Below are 7,593 nucleotides of genomic sequence, written 5' to 3'. Positions count from 1 at the left end.
TCCTGCAGCCCCTCGTGTCTGCCCTTCCCCTTGGCTGGTGCCCACAGCGCCGAGGCTCTGGCCTGGGATCTGCCTGTGGGCCTCACAGCCCCACTCTGCACGCAGGCTGGGCCACGCCAGACAGTTTATAGGGACTCGGCGTCGCGGTGGCTCACCCGGCGTGAAGGCTGACTGATGGGCTGACACAGCGCAGGACTGTATGGGCACGGGCCTCTTTGGCCAGACTGGGAGGGAGACTGAGAGAAACTGGAGGAGGTGACTCTCGGCAGCCAGACCGCCGGCTGTGTGTAGCGACGAGTCTGGTCTTGCCCTGGGCGGGCACCAGTGCCCCACCACCCCTGTCCCACCCCGTCCACCCCCGGTCGCAGGAAACTCCAACTGCAGCCCACAGGGCTAGGAGCCGCCTCCCCAGCCTCACTGGCCATCCAGACAAGACGCTCACCAGCCACAGACAATCCTAACCCAACTACCACAGGAGCCCCTGGCCCAGCCCACGCTGAGCACCTCAGCCCCCAGCCAGCGTGCTTGGAGGAGCCTGGGGCGCCCAAGCTTGTCTGGGGCATTCTGTGGCGTTGATGGACCCACTCGCCCCCTCGTGGTGGACTCCTGCTGGGGGCCAGGCTGCGCCGGGGGCTGGTGGAAGAAACTGGACCCTGAAAGGCCCAGGTGGCATTTTGTGGACTGAGATGGGGGGGTAGGAAGAGCCGGCCTGCCCTGAGGTGGGGCAGGGCTCTTGGGGACGCCCTGGTTGGGGGGTCCGGCTGCTCAGCCCGCAGGGGCCCAAGGAGACCCCACCCGGCCAGCCTTGGGAGCCCTGGGGACGCAAGTGGGGGAGGAGGGGCAGGGCCAGCCTGAGTGCTGGTGCCCCCCACCTCCCGCTTCCTGGTGGGAGGGAGGCTTGGGACCGACTCCTCCCCAGCATTTCCCCAGCCCGGGGCCCGGGGCCACTGACTCACACCCACGCCCAGGGCCCCATCCCAGCCAGCTCTGTCACACTGGCTCGACTGGTTTGCCTGGCCCAGCCCTGCCTGCTGCACCCCCTCCCGCTCAGCCCTTTCCCCAGAGGCTTGGCGGGGAGGTCGACAGCCAGCATCCCCGGGGAGCAGGGTGGGTGCCCCGCAAGGGAGTGGCACGGGGGGGGGCAGTGTTAGGGGTGGGGTAGGGCGGGCAGAGGGTTCGCCCACCGGAGGCCTCTCCACACCTCGGCTCGCGAGCCTGGGCTTCGGGCCCCAGGTGCCGGGCGGTCCTGCCCGCGGGCGCTCGCGGGCGCCCCCTGCGGCGCCCCGCGGAGGCCGTGTTTGCTGCGGAGGCCGTGGCCCCGTTGGGGTGGCTTCGCGATGCGGCTGCGGGCGGCCGCTCCTGCACAGCCGGGACGCGGCCCCTCTTCCGGTGGCCCGTACACGTCCGCACCTCCGCCGCGCTGACCGCCCCCCTGCCCCCGGGAAGCCGGGAGAGAGGCGCCAGCTGGCGACGGGGCCCGCACCCCAGGAGCGCCCTGAGGCCCCGACAGGTGAGAGCCCGCGGGCCCCGGCTGCGCTCTCGGGCCGGCCGGCGGGAGGGGGCGCCCGGGCCGTGTGTGCGGAGCCCCTCTCCCCGACGCCTCCAGCTCCAGGTGATCGCCCGGTCCGCCCCGCCGGCCGCTCTGCGTGCCGTGGCGGGAGCCAACCTCGGGGCGCGGGCACCCCGGGGACGGCGGTGGGCACCCTCCGGTCCCAGGCCCTGTCCTCTCAGCGCGCAGCCTCCGCTGTGGCCTCTCGGCAGCGGCCTCCAGAGCCGAATCTTTACCCAAGTCTTTCCTCCTGCGGCCCAGACCCACATTCAGGCGCATCCCAGCCCTCCCCTGGGTGTCCTCAAGCTCCACAGCGCATCCAAAGCGCACACCCGTCGCGGCCTTCCTCTCGCGTGCCTGGTCTCCCGCGACTGCTCCCTGCTGAGCCTGTGCCCAAGCCCCCACCCTCAGGGACGGCTCTCTGTGCTCCGGCTTCCTTCTCTCCCTCCTGCCTTGCTGGCCGCTGACCCCGGCTCCGAACCGCCTCCGGTGCCTCCCTTGGATTTCCAGGCTCCACTGGGGCCGATGGCATCCCGGGAGCTGTTCTCCAGACCCAGAACTGTGTTCTACCAGGGAAGGCACAGCTTTGCTCTGGAGCCTGAAGTCTGTGCCGCGGCCCCCCAAGCGGGTTGGCCAGAGGTCCCACACGGCATCCTCCTCCCCACAAATACCTCCAGCTTATCAGACCTGCTGGCCACTTGGCCCGGCAGCCTGGCAGCCCACGCCTCTGCCATGACCGCTGGGCTTGAGCGTTAGCCTTCTGGGTCTCCCAGGACGTGGGTGGGGTGCTATTCCCGAATACGGCACTTGCTGCTCCAGAGTCTTGAGAGGCCTGCCAAGCGCTGGGCCTCTTTCTTGACGGAAGGAGGTCCAAGGCGTAGCAATTTATCTTTTCCTTTAAGGTGACCTGGCATGTCCCAGATCTATGAACCCTAAAAACTTCATTAGCGTGGCTTTATCTCCCACCCTCTGGAACTTCCGGATCAGTGAACTGTCAGAATGGCCCAGGTTCCTGTATTAGTTCCTGTAGCTGCTATAAGAACAATGAACGCACATTTAGTGTCTTATAAGAGCACAAATGTATTATCTTGCAGGTCTGTGGGTTAGAAGTCCGACGTGGGCTTCAGTGGGCTAAAATCGAGGTCTCGGCAAGCCGGCCATGCTTCCTGCAGGCTCTAGAGGACCATCTGTGTCTTTGTCCTCTGCAAGCTCCTAGAGGCGCCCGCATTCCTTGGCTGGTGGCTTCTTCCGCCACCTTCAAAGTCAGCAACCTTCTTCCAAAGTCACAGCTCCCTCTGCGTCTCCCCCGTCCCCCTCTTCCACTTGTAAGGTTCCTTGTGATCACATTGCACCTACTCCGATAATCCCGGGGGGTTTCCCTATCTTAAGGTCAGCTGATTGGCAACCTTAGTTCCATCTCCAATCTTGATTGCCTTTTGCCATGTAACACAGTGGATTCACCGGCTCCCAGGAACAGGACAAGGATGTTGTCGGGGGGCTGCCATTCTGCCCACCGCGGTCCCTATGAACTATATTGTGACAGGAAGCCAGAGAGTAACCGTGGTCCTGAGACAGGACAGGGAAGGCCTGCTGCTTGGACGCTCTGCAGGCACGGACAGGAGGAGAAAGCCATGGCCAGTCAGCCGTTACACGCCACAGTGCCAGAGGCTGTGTGGATCTGCTGCAGTGGAGACGCCACTTCCAGCCTGGCAGCCCTGATTGCTTCTGCTGCCTGTGTAAGTTTCCTGTCATCCACCATCTTCCACGGTTATTTGTTTCTCGCAAAGGCCAGACAGGTGAGTTTAATGGAGATGTGATGGGCCCCACCACACCTGTTTTCCTCAAATCTTTTTTTTTCTTCGTTTTTTTAAATTTAGGCTTTATTTTTTTAGAGCAAAATTGAGGGGAAGGCACAGAGCTTTCCCATAGATACCCAGTCCCCACACATGCATAGCCTCCCCCATTATCAACATCCCTCACCAGAGTGGGACACTGGTGACAAGTAAGGAGCCTACACAGACACACCGTCATCACCCAGAGTCCATAGTTTACATTAGGGCTCTCGGTGTCGTACATTCTGTGGATTTGGACAAATGTATAATGACATGTATCCCTCACTGTGGTATCAGAGTATTTTCACTGCCCTAAAATTCCCCCGTGTTCTGTCTATTCCTCCTACCCACTTCAATCCCTCACAACCACCAATCTTTTTTTTTTTAAATTAATTAATTAATTTATTTATGGCTGTGTTGGGTCTTTGTTGCTGTGTGCGGGCTTCTCATTGCAGTGGCTTCTCTTGTTGCGGAGCACGGGCTCTAGGCGCGTGGGCTTCAGTAGTTGTGGCGCACGGGCTCTAGAGCGCAGGCTCAGTAGTTGTGGCACACGGGCTTAGTTGCTCCGTGGCATGTGGGATCTTCCCGGACCAGGGATCGAACCCGTGTCCCCTGCACTGGCAGGCGGATTCTTAACCACTGCACCACCAGGGAAGTCCCCACCAATCTTTTTATTGTCTCCATAGTTTTGCCTTTTCCAGAATGTGAAATAGTTGGAATCATACAGTATTATAGCCTTCTCAAATTGGCTTCTTTCACTTAGTAATCTGCATTTAAGGTTCCTCCATGTCTTTTTGTGTCTTGATAACTCATTTCTTTTTAGTGCTAAATAACATTCCATTGTCTGGATGGACTACAGTTTATTTATCCACTCACCTACTGAAGGATATCTTGGTCGCTTCCAAGTTTTGGCAATTATGAATAAAGCTGCTATAAACATCCATGTGTTGGATTTGATGTGAACATAAAATTTCAGCTCCTTTCAGTAAATACCAAGGAGCACAACTGCCGAATCATTAGAGTATATTCAGTTTTATAAGAAACTGCCTGTCTTCCAAAGTGGCTGCACCACCCTGCGTTCCCGCCAGCAATGAATGCGAGTTCCTGCGGCTCCACACCCTCTCCTGCATCTGGCGTCCTAAGTGTCTGGAATAGGTGTGGAGTGGTACCTCGCTGTTGATTTAATTTGCATTTCCCTGATGACAGATGATATGGAGCAGCTTTCATATGCTTATGTGCCATCGGTGTATGTTCTCTGGTGAGGTGTCTGTTCAGGTGTTTGGCCCATTTTAAAATCATGTTGTTTTCTTCCTGTTGGGCTTTAAGAGTTCTTTGTATATTTCAGATAACAGTCCTTTATCATTTGTATCTTTTGCAAATGTTTTCTCCCAGTCTTTCGCGGAGCAGAAATTTTTAATTTTTTTTTTAAAATAAATTTATTTATTTATTTATTTATGGCCGCGTTGGGTCTTCGTTGCTGCTCGTGGGCTTTCTCTAGTTGCAGCGAGCGGGGGCTACTCTTCGTTGTGGTGTGCGGGCTTCTCATTGCGGTGGCTTCTCTTGTTGCGGAGCACAGGCTCTAGGCACGCGGGCTTCGGTAGTTGTGGCTCCCAGGCTCTAGAGTGCAGGCTCAGTAGTTGTGGCGCACGGGCTTAGTTGCTCCGCGGCATGTGGGATCTTCCCGGACCAGGGTTCGAACCCGTGTCCCCTGCATTGGCAGGCGGATTCTTAACCACTGCGCCACCAGGGAAGTCCTGAAACTTTTAATTTTAATGAAGTCCCGCTTATCAATTGTTTCTTCTTCTTTTTTTTTTTTTGGATTTATAGCTTTTGCTTGATATTTGGCAAATGCCCTTAGGATTAAGCAACTTTGAATGTTGGGCTTATCTCTTTGGGTTCTGCCTTATCCTAGATGTTGTCCCAGGAATTCCTTACTGTTTTTATTTGTTCTTTAATACTTTTAATGGACTTTTTATTTTTATTTTTATTGGAGTGTAGTTGCTTTACAACGTTGTGTTAGTTTCTACTGTACAACAAAGTGAATCGGCTATATGAATACATATATCCCCTCTTTTTTGTCTTTCCTTCCCATTTAGGTCACCACAGAGCATTGAGTAGAGTTCGCCGTGCCATACAGCAGGTTTTCATTAGTTATCTATTTTATACATAGTATCAATAGTGTATATATGTCAATCCCAATCTCCCAGTGCACAATGGATGCTGGCAGAGGCCACCGACCCCTCCAGGGAAGGCTTGGGAGAATAGTCATCATTGGGAGAGCACTTGTAGAAGCATCGCACGGTCCTTCTCCAAGGGCATCTGGCATCTTCTTCAATCTAGGAGCTGTGAATCTTTGACCTTGACTTATGTCTGGGAACTAGACACTAGTGGCTGATGTCAGATTTCTGGTTGGCAGAGCCTGGTGTTTCTCTGACTACACAAACTGAGCAATATCCCGTAGACTGCCCTGCATCTCGCCCCAGGTCAAGGCCTCCTGACCGCCACCCTGCCTGCTGCCTATCGCGATACCATCTTACCTCCGAGAGTTCAGTGCTGCTGCTTAGCCTCTTCTGTTCTGGAATCCCGTCACCCCATTGATGTTAGGGCAGTGAATCTGGCCTCCCCAGTACCAGCCCAGCCTCCAGAGGAGAGCCACCACTGAGCTCACGGGTGTGTTTTTCCATTGTTTTGATGAAGGGGTGCCCTCTGAACCTTCCCAGGGGTCCTAGTCAGGTGGAGGCTTCAAGGCTAACATTAGCCATTTCCTGTAAGAACAAACAAACAAACGTTGTTTGGAAGTAGTCCACCTCTTTCTGCAGCCGACCTGCACTTCCCCACTCCCCCTGCTCCGACCCCTGACTGACAGCTGGCCTGTGTGCAGCAAAGGGGGACCTAGGGACTTCAGGCGAGGTCATCGTGGTTCACAAAGACCTCTCTCCTCTGGCAAAGGGGCAGGAGACGTTTTCTGGTGCGGAGCCAGCAGCTAATGCTGGCGAGCGTGGCCACTGCCGGGGCAGCACGAGTGCGTCAAGGAGACAGAAGGACGGAGTCCTTCTGCTACCTCCTGCCTGCAGGTCCCCTCTCGTGCCCCCTGCTGGCACAGGAGCTGCGTGGTTTGCTGCGGCCCCAGCAGCACAAAGCGGACCATGGAAGGGTGGGCTTGATGCTGAGAGGGAAGGCGTGCTGACCGACGCTCTCGGCCCTGGGCTGTGACCTCCACACACGCCCTTCCCACGCGTGTGAGCTTCCACACGGCAGCGTGTGCTTCTGCCTGACAGGGTGCAACTATCCTGGGTGTGGATGAAGATGGTCTCACTGTCTTTCCAAAAAGTGAAAACAGTGTCCCTGGGGCCTCTACATCCCTGGGTGATATTAATTGCGCCTTAAATTCATTCACGTCTCACCTGGAACCTGGATTTCCTGAAACTTAAACACAAAATTGTAAAGCTTACCAACACCAACAAACCTGACATAAAATATAGGAGAATAAAACAGAGTGGAAAAGGAAATTAGTCAATATATACAAATACATGGAACAAACAGACACAGCCACTGCTGTTCTCATCTCCGTAACTGACCATGGGCTCCCTCCCTCCACTGCCCATTCCATGTGCCCTTTGCCCTCAGCTAGGACACCTGCTGGTCTGGGCTCTTTACCTGAAGGATTTGAATCGTCATCGGTGCTTATTTGTTTGTTTGTTTTCAGTTGCTTTAGTTTTGCGTTGACGTCTACTATCAGATGTGTGAGTGACAGGCTCCCCAGGGAATACCTTGGGTTCCAGACAGTCCTCCTTACCCGCGTGAGGGGCAGTGAACTGACCTTCCTGCGTAGTCAGAATCTATTACCCCAGTCAGCGCAGTGACTCCCTTCTTTGCTAATTTAGTGGTCAGGCAGAGGTCTCAGTGTTCAATTCAAACCATCCTCATGTCACCTGGTGGAAGTGTTCCTATCCTGGGAACTAAGACTTCTCAACCAGCAGACCTCAGAGTCATGGAGAGAGGAAACAAAAATACCTTCAGTGGGTCATTAGACGTAACAGCGAGAGAAGCCGCTTCCGCTCTGCCTGCTGGCTCCTGGCAAGTCCTTCGGCTGGGGGAGCACCAGTGTCAGTTACCTAGCGCTGCTTCACAGATCACAGATTTAGTGGCTGCTGTGTTACCGCGTGGTCTCTGTGGGTCAGGAATCCAGGCACAGCTCAGCGGGGCCCTCTG

The 7,593-nt window shown here is 55.8% G+C and overlaps 1 long non-coding RNA gene across 1 annotated transcript; it reads left to right on the top strand.

Moving 5' to 3' along the window:
- Window positions 1-1,302: 1,302 nt before the first annotated feature.
- Window positions 1,303-4,353, top strand: LOC132351464 (uncharacterized). The gene is made up of 3 exons (XR_009498354.1): window positions 1,303-1,510; window positions 2,644-3,345; window positions 4,205-4,353. It is a non-coding gene; the product is annotated as an uncharacterized LOC132351464 (long non-coding RNA).
- The last annotated feature ends 3,240 nt before the right edge of the window (window positions 4,354-7,593 follow it).

Source organism: Balaenoptera ricei, chromosome 17 (genome assembly GCF_028023285.1).
Source record: "Balaenoptera ricei isolate mBalRic1 chromosome 17, mBalRic1.hap2, whole genome shotgun sequence".
NCBI classification, from domain to species: Eukaryota; Metazoa; Chordata; class Mammalia; order Artiodactyla; family Balaenopteridae; genus Balaenoptera; species Balaenoptera ricei.
This window is presented reverse-complemented; position numbering and strand designations above follow the sequence as displayed.